Raw genomic sequence first — 20,674 nt, forward strand, 5'->3', positions numbered from 1 at the left:
GCACATTTTTTTGTCCATTAAAATAACATCAAATTGATCAGACATACAGTGTAGACATTGTAAATGACTATTGTAGCTGGAAACGGCAGATTTGTAATGGAATATCTACATACTGTAGGCGTACAGAGGCCCATTATCAGCAACCATCACTCCTGTGTTCCAATGGCACGTTGTGTTAGCTAATCCAAGTTCATCATTGTCCAGTGTCTGTGTTCTTTTGCCTATCTTGGTCTTTTATTTTTATTGGCCAGTCTAAGATATGGCTTTTTCTTTGCAACTCTGGAAGGCCAGCATGGAGGCCAGCATCCCGGAGTCGCCTCTTCACTGTTGACATTGAGACTGGTGTTATGCAGGTACTATTTAATGAAGCTGCCAGTTGAAGACTTGTGAGGCATCTGTTTCTCAAACTAGACTCTGTAATGTACTTGTCCTCTTGCTCAGTTGTGCACCGGGGCCTCCCAGTCCTCTTTATATTCTGGTTAGAGCCTGTTTGCGCTGTTCTGTGAAGGGAGTAGTAAACAGCGTTGTACGAGATCTTCAGTTTCTTGGAATAGCCTTCGCCTTGGAAAAGCCTCCGCATGGAATAGCCTTTATTTCTCAGAACAAGAATAGACTGAGGAGTTTATGAAGAAAGTTATTTGTTACTGGCCATTTTGAAACCACAAATGCGGATGCTCCAGATACTCAACTGGTCTAAAGAAGGCCCGTTTTATTGCCTCTTTAATCAGGACAACAGTTTTCAGCTGTGCTAACATAATTGCAAAAGGGTTTTCTAATGACCAAATAGGCTTTTAAAATTATTCACTTGGATTAGCTAACACAACGTGCCATTGGAACACAGGAGTGATGGTTGCTGATAATGTGCCTCTGTACGCCTATGTAGATATTCCATAACAAATCTGCCGTTTCCAGCAACAATAGTCATTTACAACATGAACAATGTCTACACTGTATTTCTGATCAGTTTGGTGTTATTTTAATGGATGAAAAAATGCTTTTCTTTCAAAAAGAAGGACATTTCTAAGTGACCCCAAACTTTTGAATGGTAGTGTACATCAAACCAAGAATCAATGAGATGCAATGAGGTGGGTTCATATCCTATAGTTAAAAGGCCTTTGGCTTTTGTTGTGGTTTACAGTACTTTTTTCTTTATTAAAGCCTTACCAAGTCTCTGATTGATCCGCAAGATGAAGGTGCAGCTGCATTTTATGTACCCGCAATCTGTGTGATGTCTGAACCACTAAGAAAGGTCTACATTCCCTGATGATTTACTGAGATATCTATAGGACTGGATCTTTTGAAAGCTGCTGACTAAAGCACTCAGGGGGCTTTGACAAGTGCAGTAACAAGGCATGTAATTCCATTGCTATGTCTCATCAACCAGATCGTAAAATACTGTGTGAATCACAAAGAATCACTCCCCCTTGGGTTGTTATACACACAATGTGTTCTGCGTGGACGTGTTTAACTATTCTTGTGGGGACCAGAAGTCCCCACAAGAATAGCAAACTAACAACAATTTGACAAACTGGGGACATTTTGTTAGTCCCCACAAGGTCAAATGCTATTTCTAGGGAGTTTAGGGTTAAGGTTAGAATTAGTGTTAGGGTTAGAATTATGTTGGTCAGGGTTAAGAGCTAGGGTTAGGGTAAAGGTTAGGGTAAGGGCAAGAGTACAAGTTAGGGTTAGGGTTATGTTTAAGGTTAGGGATTAGGGAAAATAGGATTTTGAATAGAACTGAATTGTGTGTCCCCAAAAGTGTAGCTGTACAAGACTGTGTGTGTGTGTGTGTGTGTGTGTGTGTGTGTGTGTGTGTGTGTGTGTGTGTGTGTGTGTGTGTGTGTGTGTGTGTGTGTGCGTGTGCCTGTGCGTGCGTGTACATCTGTGAATGCATACAGTATGTGCGTTTGCATGTGAGAGAAAAAAGGTTGATCAATAGCGGAAACTAAAGCACTTCTCCACTGCATTTCCATGGCTGTTATGTGAAGCTGAGAGGGAGAATTCCAGAGGTGGTGGGAGCAGTGTGCCCTGTCTGCGTAAACAGGCTGCTGAAATTTACTACCACAGTGATTCTCCCTCCCTCCCTGCACTGCTCCCGTTTCCCACCTCTGTGCCAATCCCTGTCCGCCTCCATCACTCTACTGTCTACCGCTGCTCTAGGACCAGGGGCCAAAGGGTTTCTCTGTCCGTGACTAAGAGGCCCCACAGATACAATGGGGTTTAGCTGGCATAGAAAGCATAGACATCTTTTTTATTTTTTCAAATGACCTGCCACTGGCATTAAACAAAGCATGTGTGTCCATGTATGCTGATGATTCAACCATGTACGCATCAGCAACCACAGCTAATGAAGTCACTGAAACCCTTAACAAAGAGTTGCAGTCTGTTTTGGAATGGGTGGCCAGTAATAAACTGGTCCTGAACATCTTTAAAACTAAGAGCATTGTATTTGGTACAAATCATTACCTAAGTTCTAGACCTCAGCTGAATCTGGTAATGAATGGTGTGGCTGTTGAACAAGTTGAGGAGACTAAAATACTAGGTGTTACCTTAGATTGTAAACTGTCATGGTCAGAACATATACATTCAATGGTTGTAAAGATGGGGAGAGGTCCATCCGTAATAAAGAGATGCTCTGCTTTTTTGACACCACACTCCAAAAAGTAAGTCCTGTAGGCTCTAGGTTTGTCTTATCTTTATTATTGTCCAGTGGTGTGGTAGAGGGCTGTAAGGAAAGACCTAAGCGGTGTTCGAATACTCATACAACCCACACTAACCAAACTATTTATGACGTGAATTAAGTATAGAGTATGCGTATTGGTCATAGTATGAATATAGTTAGTATGCCAAAAGTTCCCGGATGTCATACTAAATTCGCCAAAATATGAAGTATACACACAGAGGACACTATTTCTGTACTTTATGGCCCATAATGCATTTCTTCAGGTAATGTGCTTCAGGAAATGGCGGAAAATATGCAGCTGAAGTCCAACAATAGTGGATACAAATTCATTGCTTTAACTAACTTTGAGACATGTTAACAAAATGTTGAGCAATGTAATAATTACTTTTCAAATAAGTTACCTTACACGTTGTTGGCTGACTATTTGTTAGCTACGCTGTCCTTACGAACCACATAGCATATCATTACAGCAGTATGTACGGGTATGTTAGCTAGCTACCTAACGTTAGTTGGCTACTTATATATCAAGCTTGCCAGTATATTAACTATATGTTATCTAACTAAATACACAATGTTTATTGACTTGATTATTCGTTATAGTCCTTGTGCATTCTCAATTAACATTCGGGTGCTTTCGTAAATTCGCTCTGGCTACCTACTCCGATTTCAGGGCACTCTCGTCTGAGTGTACTAGATCGCAGAATAATGAATTTACAAATGCTCAACACCGGTTGAATGTGGCCGGTGCCAGTTAAAAACGTCAGCAAAAGAACATAATTAAATTGTTGCCAGCAACACAGTCACCAACGCTCTGGATAACATGAAAACTGCCTAACCAGCTCTGCTAGGGCGAGGAAAATGGTTAGAGTGGTCACTCATTTGTGTCTGGAAGTAGCTAGCAAGCTAGCCAAAGTTTGCTTGGGTGCTTGACTGCAGTTGTAAGGTCATAACGCTAAAATAAAACCTACTCCTCCGACCTAGTGTCCAGTGTGTGCTCTGAGAGCGAAGCGCTCTGAATTAACAAAGGACAATCTGACAACGCTCTGCATTTACGAGCGCACTTTGGCACTCCAGATTGAATTTAAGAACACACCTGAAGTCGTAAAATGTCTAACTAGTCATTTGTTATGCTAACTAGCTAGCAAGAGGTTGCATAGCAACAGCATCAACTTCCAGTAGACCGGCAAAGAGCTAGTACGCTCAACTGAAAGGATACTGTTCTGTTTACAGTATACTAAAATTAACTAATAGTATATAGTATGTGGTGTATACCCATTAAGTATATAGTATACAGTATGTTAGCATGGGTATTTTAACGCAGTTCTAGTTAAGTTCTAGCTGGAACAGAACAGAGTGGCACATCTTGCTCTTTATTGTAATCAGAGGGCTAATGTACTGTAAATACTATGCATGCCAGTCTCTCTTGGCTAAGAGTTGAGGAGAGACTGACTGCATCCCTTCTTTTTATAAGCTCCGACACACACACTTAACCCACCAGACATGCCACCAGGGGTCTTTTCACAGTCAGGAGACAAAGGGCTGTGAGACATGGGTTTGAGCCTAGACACATGAAAAGTGGGCTGTATACAGAGGGTACGGGGTAACAGAAGACAAACAGCAGAGGGGCTAATGATCTTGGAGATGGGGAAAGGGCCGATGAACCCGGGGGAAAGTTTACGGGGCTCCTCCCGAAGGGGCAGGTCGCGAGTGGACAGCCATACCCTCTTCCCGAGACGATACAGGGGAGCCGGGGTCCAGTGGCGGTCCGCTTGTCGTCGATACCTGGAGGTGGTCTTAAGAAGAGCCTACCGGGTTGTCTTCCAGGTACAATGACAGCGGCGGACAAACATCTGGTCCGTGGGTATGCCAATCTCTTCCTCTTGCTCCGGGAAGAGCGGGGGCTGATAACCCAGGGACCACTCAAAGGGTGAGAGACCCGTGGCAGAGCAAGGAAGGGTGTTGCAGGTATATTCGACCCACACTAGTTGCTGGCTCCAGGTGGTGGGGTTGGTGGAGACAAGGCAGCGAAGAGTCGTCTCCAGGTCTTGGTTGGCTCGCTCCGACTGGCCGTTGGGCTGGGGGTGGAACCCGGAGGACAGGCTGGCCGTCAACCCAATGAGTTTGCAGAATGCCTTCCAGAACCAGGACGAGAACTGAGGACTCAGGTCGGAGACCATGTCCACCGGGAGTCCATGGATCCGGAAGACGTGTTGCACCATGAGCTGGACCGTCTCTTTGGCAGAGGGTAGATTAGGGAGCGGAATGAAGTGGGTGGCTTTGGATAACCGGTCCACTACTGTCAGGATGGCAGTGTTTCCATCAGATGTGAGGAGACCCGTGACAAAGTCCAGGGGATATGTGAGGGGGGGGGGGGGGGGGAATACAAATTTCACAATTTACATTACATTATCATTTATTATTATTATGACGTTTACCTCCTAAATTAAGTTTAATTTGTAGTAAGGAATGCCAATGCATTGCGAAAGTTCATTAAATCTAAATAAATTATCCCAGGTTTACACAATGGCCCACACTCTCTTTCTCTTCTGTCACACAATCAAATCAGATCAAATCAAATTATATTTGTCAAATGCACATGAATACAACAAGACCTTACCGTGAAATACTTAGTTACAAGCCCTTAACCAACAATGCAGTTCAAGAAATAGAGTTAAGAAAATGTTTACTAGATAAACTAAAGTAAAAAGAAAAGTAACACAATAAAATAAAGTAACACAATAAAATAACAATAATGAGGCATTATACAGGGGGTACCTGTATATATCATTCATGTCATTATATATATATATATATCATTTATCATTCATGTGTTTCTGCCCAGGAGCATTTGTTGGACTTTTCATCACTTTTATGAGTGCTGCTAAAACTAGTGACTTGCAAACAGACAAGACAACCCAAAGCAAACACGATATCAATCTGGCAGCTCAGACACAGGGCCCTGTCTGTGTTTATGCAAGCAGGTCTGTAACAACACTGTGCAGCTCACACAAACGCATCAGGCACACATACACACACATGCGCAGACACACACACACACACATACACACACATGCGCAGACACACACTTGAAGGGATGCATCACATTTCACACTCAGGTCCCATGTGGGTGCCGTGACGAGACCGTGTCCAAAGATCCTGACAAGGAGTATGTGGACAAAAAGAATATGGTGAGTTGGCTGGGGATGTTGAACTCTTGATGATGGCCATTGTAAGTGATCTATTCATCTTTCAACTTTCTGCCAGTCTAAACTCAAAGCCTTATTTTCACAGCATCATTACCCCCCCACCCCCCACCTCAGCGTGTCAGGAGGGTACACCCTACTCTCCATTCCCCCAGGAGGGTGTTCAGGGCTGGGGGGGTCAGTCTGGGGTCAGTCCAGCCCAGGGCTCCAGGAAGCTGGGCTGTCAGGGCCTCTGGGACCCCTGCTGTCTGTTTGGGTTGGAAGAGTCAAAGGGAGTGGCCAGCACAACAGGAAGGGCCCTCCTGCACTGACTGACAGGTATCCATCAGCTCTGATCTCTGTGGCTCTAAGAGACAACCTCAGAGACTTTGTGTGTGTGTGTGTGTGTGTGTGTGTGTGTGTGTGTGTGTGTGTGTGTGTGTGTGTGTGTGTGTGTGTGTGTGTGTGTGTGTGTGTGTGTGTGTGTGTGTGTGTGTGTGTGTGAGAGAGAGAGAGTATAGGATTGCCAGTCAATGGGTTTCTGAGTGTGTGGACATGTAGCCTACTGTGCTAGTGAACCAAGAATGTCTCTATTTTTTTCACAGGTTGGCCTTTCAGGTGTTTGCCTCTGGGAAGAGTCACCTTTAACCTGAGCTCTGCTGGAGCAAGGGAGACTGTGTTACAGTTTGCTTAGCCTGAGTTTGTAAGAGCTGCAGGTCAAATTATGAACGTCTGTCTGGTTTGAAAAGAGATCACTTGTTATGAACTTATGGGAGGTGTACAGTGCCCATACCTCTGACCCTATTAGCAATGTTTGGTCTCCACATCTCACATAGTGGGAACATGAGTAGAAATGCTCACAGCCTATTCCCTAAACACTGCATCTCTGAGTCCCTGAGCGTTCCCCACAACGTTCTCTCTGCGCTCCCTGAACGTTCCTGGCTAGTGAAGTGGGGCTCCTGGTATTCTCCAAGCAGGCAGCTCTTTAATGACTGTAGCTCCTGTGAAAATCGCCAGCGGAGCAGTTCCACTGGATGCCTCGAGTCTCTGGGAGCTCCTGGTAAAGCTATCAGCATCAGCCCTGGCACGGCCTTCTCTTGCTAAGTGGACGGTTGTAAATATGAGAGTGACAGAGGGGAACCCGACACCGCCCCCAACCCAACCGCAACGCAGCAACGACGCTCAGGTCCATGTGAGGGTAATTACGCGGGTGTGGGGCAATCACACAGCCGGCAGCACACACACACACACACACACACACACACACACACACACACACACACACACACACACACACACACACACACACACACACACACACACACACACATTGACAACATACAGCAACACACACCTGTTTAGTCACACCCTTGTACACTGGCTTGATGTTCTTCATTCTTTTTGTACATTTTACACTTAAAAGGGGAATCTGCATTTTCTACGTCCAGTTTTGGACTTAAATATGTACCCATTGATTCTTGAAGAATATATGTTCTAAACGCCTCAAGAGTGTAGGCCATCAGAACCCCAAATATAAGCTTGTTTTACTCCAATGCGTTTAAACACAATATAGCCTTAAAACATGGCTAAAACTATAATTATAAAACCATAACGTCATGGATGGTCAGTCCTTGTATCCATGGCTCTGTCTATAAATTTGAGAGCGGTTCGATTTCTCCAGCACCATCCCTCACAGCTTTTTACTGTGACAGGGGTGCGGAGAACGCTTCATTATAATTGTCTCAACTGCTTATCCCTGCATTAGAAGTCTTGATGAATCTCTGCATATTCCTTTATGACTCTTCCGTCTCTTCTTCATCTCTAAGCCCCATCCACGTGGTTCCATAAATACCAAACTTGACTTCATATTGGCTTATTGTCTACTGGGGTCATTATGGGGTCCCTAAAACTATCCTTATAGAAGAAGAAAAAAAACAATAGAGGTTTTATAGTGATGTGTTGTTTTACAGGGTTCAGCCATAGTAGTACCGCGCAAATGGAGAACATTAGGGTTAAGTACCTTGCTCAAGGGCACGTCGGCAGATTATTCACCTTGTCAGCTCAGGTATTCGAACCAGCAACCATTCGGTTACTGGCCCAATGCTCTAACCACTAGAACACCAGCCGCCCTCTGTATGTGGCTGGGACTTCACCACCCTTTCACTTTATTAAGCAACTAAACACTGATTTAACAAACACACACGTCAGTCCTCATTTCTGTCCCAAAACAGACCCTCCAATTGCATTAGGTGGAGTGGTTTGTTTGTCTGTCTGTACTTGTCTGTCATTGGCTGGCGCTTGATTACTGTGGTGATTCTCATCAGGGACAAGAGTCGATGATTAAAGGTGATAATGGAAATCTTTTTTTCATTTTCTCTTCTGATTGGCCAAGCAATCCTTTTTTCACACCCTTAGAAAAAAAAGGACTTGATTCGAACTGTTGAAAATCAGTGTTAGTGATAGCCATTAGCTTGTTTGGATTAAAATGAACGTTGGGTTTGTGGCTTAATTGATGCCATGTCGTGCATGTGTGTGCGTGCGTGCGTGCGTGTGTGTGTGTGTGTGAGAGAGAGAGACAAAGCAGGAAAGAGATATTACTCGTGATAGCCAACTGCACTATGTCTGTCTAAAAGTAACTATCGTTCTATTCAATCTGTATCGCAGAAGTTCAGAGCTACAGTGCGATTTAAATTTAAAGGCAATGTTCCCGCGTCAGCAGAGACTGCGCTTGCGGTAAAGGCTGCGTGTGTCCTCTCTACCTGAAATGACCTTTACATTTCTATCACGCAATCTGTAACGCTGCAGCGATACAGACAGAGTAGAGATCTGAATGAAGACGTTTCTCAGTGTCAGTGGCTGGCTCTGTTTTTCCTTCGTCTCTCCCCTCTTTCTTTCCAGAGTCAGTCTGAGTCAGTCTTCCTGTTGAAAATCCCTCCGATATTAAACCATAATTGAATTACAGACTGTCTGGTCAGGGCCCAACACCCTGGCCTCTATGTGGAGAACACAGCAGCTATACGGATGCCTGGAAAACACTGGGCAGTATTAGACACAACTCTCGAAAAAATAATCAAGATTTTCCCCTACGTGCTAAGGAGTCCTCGTCTATAACATAATACCTTTCGAATAATCAGTGTCAGGTGGACGGGTTCAACAAATGTACGAAAAATGCAAAGAGCCAGTCGCGCCGGAATCCCATCTGATCTAACTAGGATTAGCGGAGGTTGAGTCTCACGCCTGATCTGGAGGGAGTCAGCAGGCCGGAGGGAGTCAGCAGGCCCAGCAGGTCGAACTATACTGAATGTGTGTGTTTAAAGACATGGGGGCATGTTAGGTGAGTGAGGAGCAGCAAGCCAGGCTGAATCCCTCTGGACGTGCTCTGATTAGGGATTCACGACTGGCCTGGGCTCCTTCCGTTACGGCAGAGCAGCCAACAGCTCTTTGGACTGTCAGCATGCCCAAGCACCACACACAGTACAACACTGAATCAGACTGTGAATGGTAGCCTGGTTACAACCCAAAACACAGCCTAAACAAGGAGGCTTTACTCTATTAAGTCAGATTGAATAGAAAATAATGTCCAATAAATGGAATGGCCGTAAATTATGTTCACGTTTTATTTAAGCTTGGATTTAATGTATAGTGCTGTATAAATCACATTGATGGGGAAGATGACCAGCTGGCTTTTCTTGAACTTAACCCTATAAATCAGGTTTTAGTGTGTTTACATGGAAAGGCCGTGGCTCTACCGATATCATTGACTTAAACAGCCCCAGTGTGTGTCTATAAGTCAAACAGATACTTTCCCTGCTGTTTGTCTTCAGTCTGAGGTACAGATGCAAATCACCAATCATTTCATTCTCGTCCTCCGGGCAGTGCGTCTTGTGACATTAGTCGCTTCAAACTGATATACCTCTTGAGCCAAGTCTTGCTCATCAGCACCAAACTGATTGGAATCCCCTCCTCCACTTGGAGACATGCAACAGTAACTTCCCTGGTAAGAAACTCTGCTCCCGGTTATAGGTGGTCCTGACTCGTTTAAATTGAACATCCGCCAGGCTTATAGAAGAGCCTACAAGCCAGGCACATGAGGCCTTTCATCATAAGGTTACTGAATAGATTCTTCTCAGTCTGTCCAAGTCTTATAAACAGACAGCACAGCGCCCCCTCTTCCCCATCCTCCATTACTACATCTAACAGTACTGAGCAGGTCTCCCCTCCTCTTAACTTAAATAACTGACAGGGACAAAGATGAGGACTGTTCTGGTCAAGATGACTCACCTCATCCTGCTCTGGCTCTGAGCCATTAGGAAAGAAGCATCAGCAATAGCTCAGTTACCACTGGCCTCTCTAAGTCATCTGAAACAAAGGCCTTGTTTTTGCTCTCCTCATCTGGTTGAGATGTGCTGCTGGCTCTCTCTGCCTGCTTACTGCTTCTGGTTCTCATTTCACCCTATGTCTACGTTCCAGAGACTGTCAAGGTGAATCTTGTCTCTCCACGGCCTGAACCATGTGGTGGCTGGGCATGTGGTGAGCACAGTGGTCAGCCCAGCAGCATGTTGCATTCCCTCACACCACCCTGGTGCACACAGAGATCAGAGGGCGCGCTTGTTGCCATGGGGACCTCACATTTGGACAAACAAAGCAGGCTCCTGTCCATCGCTGTGCTTCTTGACTTTTTGACCCTGTGACCCCTGGTTTGCTGTTTTAACCTCACCTCGGCTGCAAAACCCGCGTCTACTTCCTTCCCGGCGACGCAAAGAGCAATCAAGGTAAACAGGACAGGAGTTAAGAGGACATTCTTCACTCAACAGTCATTCATTCATTATCAAATCAAATCAAATTTTATTAGTCACATACAAGAGGTGTAGACCTGACAGTGAAATGCTTACTTACGAGCCCCTAACCAACAGTGCAGTTTAAAAAAAATATGGATAAGAATAAGAGATAAAAGTAACAAGTAATTAAAGAGCAGCAGTAAAAAATAAAATAATAATATATACAGGGGGATGCCGGTAAAGAGTCAATGTGCGGGGGCACCGGTTAGTTGAGGTAGTATGTACATGTAGGTAGAGTTAATTACAGTGACGATGCATAGATGACAACAGAGAGTGGCAGTGGTGTGGAGAGGGGAGTGGGGGGGCCCTTCACCACTGAAGGGCCCCTGTGTTGAGGATCAGCGTGGCGGATGTGTTGTTACCTACCCTTACCACCTGGGGGCGGCCCGTCAGGAAGTCCAGGATCCAGTTGCAGAGGGAGGTGTTTAGTCTCAGGGTCCTTAGCTTATTGATGAGCTTTGAGGGCACTATGGTGTTGAACGCTGAGCTGTAGTCAATGATCAGCATTCTCACATAGGTGTTCCTTTTGTCCAGGTGGGAAAGGGCAGTGTGGAGTGCATTAGAGACTGTGGATCTGTTGGGGTGGTATGTAAATTGGAGTGGGTGTAAGGTTTCTGGGATGATGGCGTTGATGTGAGCCATGACCAGCACTTCATGGCTACAGATGTGAGTGCTACGGGTCGGTAGTCATTTAGGCAGGTTACCTTAGTGATCATGGGCACAGGCACTATGGTAGTCTGCTTAAAACATGTTGTTATTACAGACTCAGACAGGGAGAGGTTGAAAATGTCAGTGAAGACACTTGCTAGTTGGTCAGCGCATGCTCGCAGTACACGTCCTGGTTATCCGTCTGGCCCTGCGGCCTTGCGAATGTTGACCCATCTAAAGGTCTCACTCACATCGGCTGCGGAGAGCATGATCACACGCTTGTTTCAACTTGTTTCCCTCCTTCGGTCAAGTCAATGCGATGGTGATGTCATTGTAAAGTGCCACGATGATTATGACAGTGATGATGAAATACAGTATTTTCACAACAGTGACTGAGGATGAAGAGTTTTAGTACAAAGTGTATGTGCTGTTATCCAGCTCACAGAAATTCATAGCCCACAGCCATAACAGAGGTTTACAGCCTTGTGCTACCACAGAAGGTGCTGACCACACTGTAGAACCTGACGAGTTCTCGTTCTGCTCCCACTAACACCTCTGCTCTCCTAAGTCCAAGCCCTCTCGCTCTCTCCCCCTTTCACTCTCTGAGACGTTGGTCTAAGTCCAACTATTGACGGTCAGAGTGGAAAGTAGAGCATCCTTTATCCTCAGTTTGTACCCTGCTGTCCCCTAGGACGAGAGACAATCAACTCAAGCTGATGGTTATCAATGTACTTATCTGTCTGTTTCAAACAACCCTGTGACTGACTATCCCCTCCTGGTTGTACAGATGATGCTGCTAAAGGTAAATAATCAAAGCCACAGAGAACGAGTGATCTGAGTAATGAAAATGGCCCTGCGATAAGATTATAATCAACTCAGCAAAGTGGACTCAGGCCTTGGAAAAGTGGGTTTACTCCTAATAGAATAATGTAGTTGCTTGTTGCCGTAATAGCTGTCCACTTAAATTGTAGTTACTTCTCACAGCAATTGAAAAAATAGTTTCCACACCCGGGCAACAACTGGAATCATGTGTCTGGGATCTGAGAAGAGAGGGAGCTGACCAGAGAGAGAGCCTGTGAAATATGCTGAGAGGTGAAAGGGATTTGTTGCTTTGTCAAGCTGGGCTGTTTCAAACTAGTGTGCCAATGAAGTAAATATTATCGTTAATGCTAGCACAATTACTATAATTTTGCTCTTGGCAGGCGCCCTTGTCCAGGAAGATGTTCAAGTCGATCGTGAGGTTCAATAGGTCAATGGTGCACATTGTGAAAGAGCTAAGCTGACGCATTGCAGATGACGTTGGAGGAAATTGAGCATGTCGGACGTTCTGATCTATCATTATGATTATCATGCAAGTATCTTTTTTTGATAGTGGTTTATTCTATACCGTAGCTAGCATTTGTACCACCCATACTTTCCATAATAAAGTCAAATCCTGTTAAAGCCTGTTAACACTCAAACGCCAGGCTAGTTCCTCCATCATGGCAGTGTACTCCCAGAAGAGGTATGAAGGAAGGGAGAGTGGACATCTGCCATGGTTGTGAAGGGGGGCAGGTTGGAGAGACAAAGAGAGAGGGAGAATAATATGGATATGGAAATGTAACAGGAGAGCGGTATAGACAAAGATACTGATAACTAACCCAAGATAATTAATCAGCGTTGTTTACAATGGTAGCAAATCAGCACAGTGTGCAGAACAAGCAAGGAGGTGAGCAGGGCTAAGCACAAGTTAGCAAGATCCCATTGGCTCGTTTTAGCATGTGTTTGCGTATATTTCCGTTAGGGAACACCTACTCTGAGAAGTGCGGGTGTGCAATAACTCTGAGGTGATAAACGTTTATTAATATTGTTTACTTAAGTCATAAATGGGATTTGTTTTTTGGGGGCTCCAAAAGCACGTGCAGTGGGGGATCAGAATTCACCCTTGCAATGAGAAGATTAGCAGAATGTCGGTCCAGTTTCATCCCGCCAATGGACTTCCTCTCATCACCATATTTGGTGGTGAGTGGAAGTTCCAACCGGGTGCATTCAGATTTATACCCCCAGTAAACTATCTGGGTTTACCCTTTTATCTGTGGTATATATATAATATGGGAGAGGAAGAGAGAGGGAAGAGAGGGAGAGGGAGGGAGTGGTAGAGAGGACAGGTCTGCAGCTGTGCTCGGAGCAGGGCTCTTTAAAGACAACACGTTGTGATTAGATTACAGTACGTGCATTTGGAGGTTAAGCAAAGAGGCGTAACGGCTGCCTGAGGGGGCGTATCTCCCTCCGTACCAGAGGTGACCCTGCTAATGCCTGATTCCACGCCACTAATCTGTCCGGCTGCTTTCATTCTGCTCCCAGGTCAACCAGCTAATGTTTAAACTCCACACGGCTAGCATGGAGGTGAATGGGACGTCAGACCTGGGGTTACTCTGAGTCCCGGACCCAAATGACTAATGCTTTGACTACAAACTCTGGTGCCGGCTTGCTGATGCTAACATCCTCCACCAGCTCAGCTTAGCCCGAGGGGAAAGAGAAAGAATGTGTGTAGAGGATATGTGAAGTAGCTCATAGACTTTCCATTCCTCAGGACTGTAGGTTCAAACCCGGCTTAGACGTCATGTCTTTGACCTGTAGGAAGGATATTTGGTTAAAAGGATTCCATGAAAACCCTGCTTCTGTTGAACTAGGTGGAGTAGTAAACTCCTAGGCCAAAGAATATGATAAGAGTCTGGTTTATCCTTAATGCAATGGGAAAAAATATTAAAGTGTTAATATAATATATGGTAGTGAAGAATTTACTGTCATTTGATAAATATCCCTCAAAAGCTTCATCTTTTCACACACAAACACACACATCCACACACACACACACACACACATATCCTTGTTTGATTCCCGTTCAAAATCCTATTTTCCCTAGCCCTAACCTTAACCCCAAACCTATAACCCTGATCCTAACCCTAATTCTAACCCTAACCTTAACCCCAAACCCAAAACCCTGACTCTAACCCTAATTCTAACTCTAACCTTAACCCCAAACCCATAACCCTGATCCTAACCCTAATTCTAACCCTAACCTTAACCCCAAACCCATAACCCTGATTCTATACCTAATTCTAACCCTAACCTTAACCCCAAACCCATAACCCTGATCCTAAACCTAATTCTAACCTTAACCCTAACTCCAAACCCATAACCCTGATCCTAACCCTAATTCTAACCCTAACCTTAACCCCAAACCCATAACCCTGATCCTAACCCTAATTCTAACCCTAACCTTAACCCCAAACCCATAACATTGATCCTAACCCTAATTCTAACCCTAACCATAAGCCTGATCCTAACCCTAATTCTAACCCTAACCTTAACCCCAAACCCATAACCCTAATTCTAACCCTAACCTTAACCTTAACCCCAAACCCATAACCCGGATCCTAACCCTAATTCTAACCCTAACCTTAACCCCAAACCCATAACCCTGATCCTAACCCTAATTTTAATTTTAAACCGTAACCTTAACCCCAAACCCATAACCCTGATCCTAACCCTAATTCTAACCCTAACCTTAACCCCAAACCCATAACCCTGACCCTAACCCTAATTCTAACCCTAACCTTAACCCCAAACCCATAACCCTGGCCCTAACCCTAATTCTAACCCTAACCCTAACCTTAACCCCAAACCCAAAACCCTGACCCTAACCCTAATTATAACTCTAACCTTAACTCCAAACCCATAACCCTGATCCTAACCCTAATTATAACCCTAACCTTAACCCCAAACCCATAACCTTGATCCTAACCCTAATTCTAACCCTAACCATAAGCCTGATCCTAACCCTAATTCTAACCCTAACCTTAACCCTAAACCCATAACCCTGACCCTAACCCTAATTCTAACCCCAACCCCAACCTTAACCCCAAACCCATAACCCTGACCCTAACCCTAGTTCTAACCCTAACCCTAACCTTAACCTTAACCCCAAACCCATAACCCTGACCCTAACCCTAACTCTAACCCTAACCTTAACCCCAAACCCATAACCCTAATCCTAACCCTAATTCTAATCCTAACATTAACCCCAAACCCATAACCCTGATCCTAACCCTAATTCTAATCCTAACATTAACCCCAAACCCATAACCCTGATCCTAACCCTAACTCTAACCCTAACATTAACCCCAAACCCATAACCCTGATCCTAACCCTAATTCTATCCCTAACCTTAACCCCAAACCCATAACCCTGATCATAACCCTAATTCTAACCCTAACCTTAACCCCAAACCCATAACCCTAACCCTAATTCTAACCCTAACCCTAACCCTAACCCTAACCCTAACCCAAACCGATAACCCTGATCCTAACCCTAATTCTATCCCTAACCTTAACCCCAAACCCATAACCCTGATCATAACCCTAATTCTAACCCTAACCTTAACCCCAAACCCATAACCCTAACCCTAATTCTAACCCTAACCCTAACCCTAACCCAAACCGATAACCCTGATCCTAACCCTAATTCTAACCCTAACCTTAACCTTAACCTTAACCCCAAACCCATAACCCTGATCCTAACCCCAATTCTAACCCTAACCTTAACCCCAAAACCCTGACCCTAACCCTAATTCTAACCCTAACCTTAACCCCAAACCCATAACCCTGACCCTAACCTTAACCTTAACCCCAAACCCATAACCCTGATCCTAACCCTAATTCTAACCCTAACCTTAACCCCAAACCCTAATTCTAACCCTAACCTTAACCCCAAACCCATAACCCTGACCCTAACCCTAACCATAACCTTAACCCCAAACCCATAACCCTGACCCTAACCCTAATTCTTACCCTAACATTAACCCCAAACCCATAACCCTGACCCTAACCCTAACTCTAACCTTAACCCCAAACCCATAACCCTGACTCTAACCCTAATTCTAACCCTAACCTTAACCCCAAACCCATAACCCTGACCCTAACCCTAATTTGAACCCTAACCTTAACCCCAAACCCATAACCCTGACCCTAACCCTAATTCTAACCCTAACCTTAACCCAAACCCATAACCCTGACCCGAACCCTAATTCTAACCCTAACCTTAACCCCAAACACATAACCCTGAGCCTAACCCTAATTCTAACCCTAACCTTAACCCCAAACCCATAGCCCTGATCCTAACCCTAATTCTAACCCTAACCTTAACCTCAAACCCATAACCCTGATCCTAACCCTAATTCTAACCCTAACCTTAACCCCAAACACATAACCCTGATCCTAACCCTAATTCTAACCCTAACCTTAACCCCAAACCCATAACCCTGATCCTAACCCTAATTCTAACCCTAACCTTAACCTCAAACCCATAACCCTGATCCTAACCCTAATTCTAACCCTTAACTTAACCCCTAAGCCTCAAATAGTATTTTTCCTTGTGGGGACCTGGCAAAATGTCCGCACATGTCCAAATGTTCTGGTCCCCACAAGGTTAGTAAAACCAAACACACACACACACATCCTCTCATCTTCACCCTCCCAGTCATCATGTCCCCTCCCGCATCAGCAGCACCATCTGTTGAATTCAACTGAGGTTTCTCTGCTCCTCTTTTGTGGTCTTTCTAACCCCTGTCATTTCAACGTGACTGCCAAGGTTACCAATGATTCTCATCAGGCGTTGAGGTTCGCTTCATGATGTAATGCTTAGATTGCTGCATTCAACGGTCACTACCTGATGGTAATGTTATGTGGGACCGTAGGAGGTGCACACTCCAGCCTGTGACAAATAACACCTCAGTCTCTCTCTCTGTCTCTCTGTTTGTCTCTCTCTGCCCTCTCTCTCTCTCTCTGCTCTCTCTCTCTCTCTCTCTTTCTGCTCTCTCTCTCTCTCTCTCTCTCTCTCTCTCTCTCCGCTCTCTAGTTTCACTGAAACCTGACCTCCAGATGTCCACTTGACCAATGCCGCCCAGTGTGTGTGTGCGTGCATGCGTGCATCTTTGTTCGCCTGGTGTGCGTGTATGGTGCTCTGCGCTCAGCTCGCAGTCCTGCTGGGCCCCGGCTCTTAGAGACTGCAATTACAGCCATTTAAAGCTCAAGACATTATCAAACGCTGCTCTACTTTACAGCTTTAGAAACACTCTATAATGTCTATCCACCTGTGGCCGGGCCCTGCAGTGCGGAGGGACCTGCAGACCAGGACCCTGACCCTGACCACTTCTCCCACAAGGGTCAGTCAACCTGGCTGATGTTGACCTGTGCCCCCCCATCCATAGGTCAGTCTGACCATTCCAGACGGAGAGGAGTCTGTGTTCTCGTGGCGGACAGGGGTCAGTTGATTCTACGGCCCAGCCTGTAGGTCTCAGGGAGAGGGAGATGGAGAGAAGGAGGGAGAGAGGGATGGAGAGGGAGGAGGATAGAGTGTCCGTCTGGGTCAGGGGCTGAACGTGGCCCCTCTCAGCCTTATTTTCGGAATATATTGTCCTTTTTTATGTCATGGCCTCCTCTGTCCATCATGCCTCCTATAGGGCAGTAGGACTATGCGTAACCTCAATACCTGCCCTCTATTTTCGCAATTGAGAACATGGTACATATGAGATTTTAATTATAAGGTTATTCCAAGGTTGTTTTAGCATCATCTGTCTATTTATAACTCACAGCTTTCACTCTCTTTTAGACCTCAGCTAATACTTTTAAACCAACAACCTCAGGATTTAACTTGCCCAACTCCCCCAGCTGCCTTAGTTCCATGATCCATCCCCCCTATGTCCTGACCCCGATCTCCTGGCTGGTGTACCCAGGGCTCGGGGCCCCTGTGGCGGGGTGAATTTCCGGACGGAGGGCCCCAGCTGGTAGTGGTTTCCAGGAGAGAGCCCTGCTAACCCCTGCTGCTGGAGCTTTAGGAGGCTCAGTTCCTTAATGAGCCTGAGAGAAGAGACCAGGCCACCTCTCTCTCGCTCTCTCTCGTTCTCTCTCTCTCGCTCTCTCTTTATTTCTCTCTCTCTGTCTCTCTCTGTCTCTCTGTCTATCTCTCACACATTCAATTCCATTCAAAGGGGCTTTATTGGCATGGGAAACATTTCACTGAGGAAATGTTGGAGTCTGCTGTTGGTGATACTGCAGGGGATTGCTGTTGACCCAGATTCCAAGGTAATTTTTAGGGTCAAATTTGTCTTCACTTTTGTGGATTGGGGTGATCAGTCCTTGGTTCCAGATATTGGGGAAGATGCCTCTCTGTCTCTCTGTCTCTCTCTCTCTCTGTTTCTCTCTGTCTCTCTCTGTTTCTCTCTGTCAATTCAATTCAATTCAATTCAAAGGGCATATGTTTACATTGCCAAAGCAAGTGAAATAGATAACAAACAAAAGTAAAATAAACAAAAAATGAACAGTAAACATTACACTAGAGACATTTCTGCCTCTGAACAAGGCAGTTAACCCACTGTTCCTAGGCCGTCATTGTAAATAAGATTTTGTTCATAACTGACTTGCCTAGTTAAATAAGAAAATAAACAATTATTCAAATGTCATATTAAGACTGCATACAGTGTTGTAACTATGTGCAAATAGTTCAAATACAAAAGGGAAAATAAATAAACATATCTCTGTCTCTCTCTCTGTCTCTGTCTCTCGCTCTCTTTCTCATACCCAGGAGCTATAAGACCCTCTGTAATGCCATGGGTACTGATCCAGAGCCCACACTTTGTGATTTACGCATCAGAGAAACTTACCAGGCGGAGCTATCAGAGAGTATGAGGGTAAGGGTGATTAGGCAAACGGAAGAGTTATGACTGGAATGTGTACTAGCTACTGGCTGAGGGTGATTGTGGTGTAAGAGAAGGGGGTCAATATGTAGAAAAATCAGGGGTTCAAGTGAGTATATCAGAGCACAGATTATAGAGGGAGGGGTATATTTGTATTAGAGGGGGAAGGGTGGGGGTAATAAAGGGCAACATGGAGCTTGCTGGCTGATTATTCTAGGGGGGTAGGAGGCGATTGGGGGGGGGGGGGGGGGGGGGGGGGGGGCGCACAGTAGAGATCAAGCAGACCGGAGACACCGGCTCCGTCAACACCAGGCCACATCTGGCTAACCCCAAAATACACACACACACACACACACACACACACACACACACACACACACACACACACACACACCTCCAACCCTCCACCAGACAGATGTGAAGCCTGCCTTGCAGAGGCCCCAGGTCCAGCCCTCTCTCCTCCCACTATGAGGGCTGGTTGGATCTGTAGGGCTGTATGTTTTATGGGCAGCATACAATAATGACATATGACATGCTTTATTGTCAACATACAAATACACAAACACAACACAATATATTACATTCAGCATGCAAAACTGGAAGGTTAGTACACAAGTCACATATCTGTGACTCGTTTCAGGAAACTAGGCATATGTCGCATGTTACTACTTCACAGGAGAGGCAGAAATGCCTTCTGGAACATGTGAACTTTCATGTGCCTTAGTAACAAACTTGTATGCCATCTGTAAATATGAATAACATTGCCAAATTACGAACCTAGTTGGTTTAGCCACAGAAAAATACAGGAACCTTCCTGCTAGCCATGATTGGCTGATATAATGGATGTGCTGGACATGCAGAGGACCGAGTTTTTGAAATCAGGGGAATGCCCGGTGGAATTAGAGTAAGATAGCTAAGGAGAGGGAGAAGATTCTGGCTTTTGATTGCAAATATGCAGAGGGAGTCAAAAAATAGAACACACAGAAGGCTGTTCTATTAAACACCTGTCTCCAGATTGCATCTTCAACCTAAGGGCAACCATGGCATCCGTGACAGAGAGAGAGAAGCGTCCATTCATCTATATGGGTAAGATAGTCTAGCTAGCTACATTTTCAGATATAATACGTTTTCTTTTTGTCAGAAAGTTGTTTTCATTTCAAGTTAAAGCGTACTGTTAGCTAGCTAGCTAGCTATCGTTAGCTGGCTGGCTCACTAGCTAACATTACATGTATCATCTGTGTAGTAATATTATTCATATCTCACATCCATTTGCATTGCTAGTTATAGCCTAATGTTAGCTAGCTAGCTAACATGGAACCTGGTTTGTTAGCTACCTGCAGATTCATGTAGGGTAGTAACGTTATGAGTTGGGATTATGGTTCATTGTTTAGCTAGCTAGCTACATGTCTACATAAAAGACTCCACCATGCAAGTAACCATTTCACTACACCTTCTGTATCCTGTGAATGTTACAAAAAAAACATTGATTTTATTTTATTTTATATATTATGTGTTTACCAGAGACATTAATGTGAAGTACATGAAATGCACCAAAATCAAATTAGGATAACGTTAGGCCAACAAGACC

Source organism: Oncorhynchus clarkii, chromosome 1 (assembly GCF_045791955.1).
Source record: "Oncorhynchus clarkii lewisi isolate Uvic-CL-2024 chromosome 1, UVic_Ocla_1.0, whole genome shotgun sequence".
In the NCBI taxonomy this organism is placed as follows: domain Eukaryota; kingdom Metazoa; phylum Chordata; class Actinopteri; order Salmoniformes; family Salmonidae; genus Oncorhynchus; species Oncorhynchus clarkii.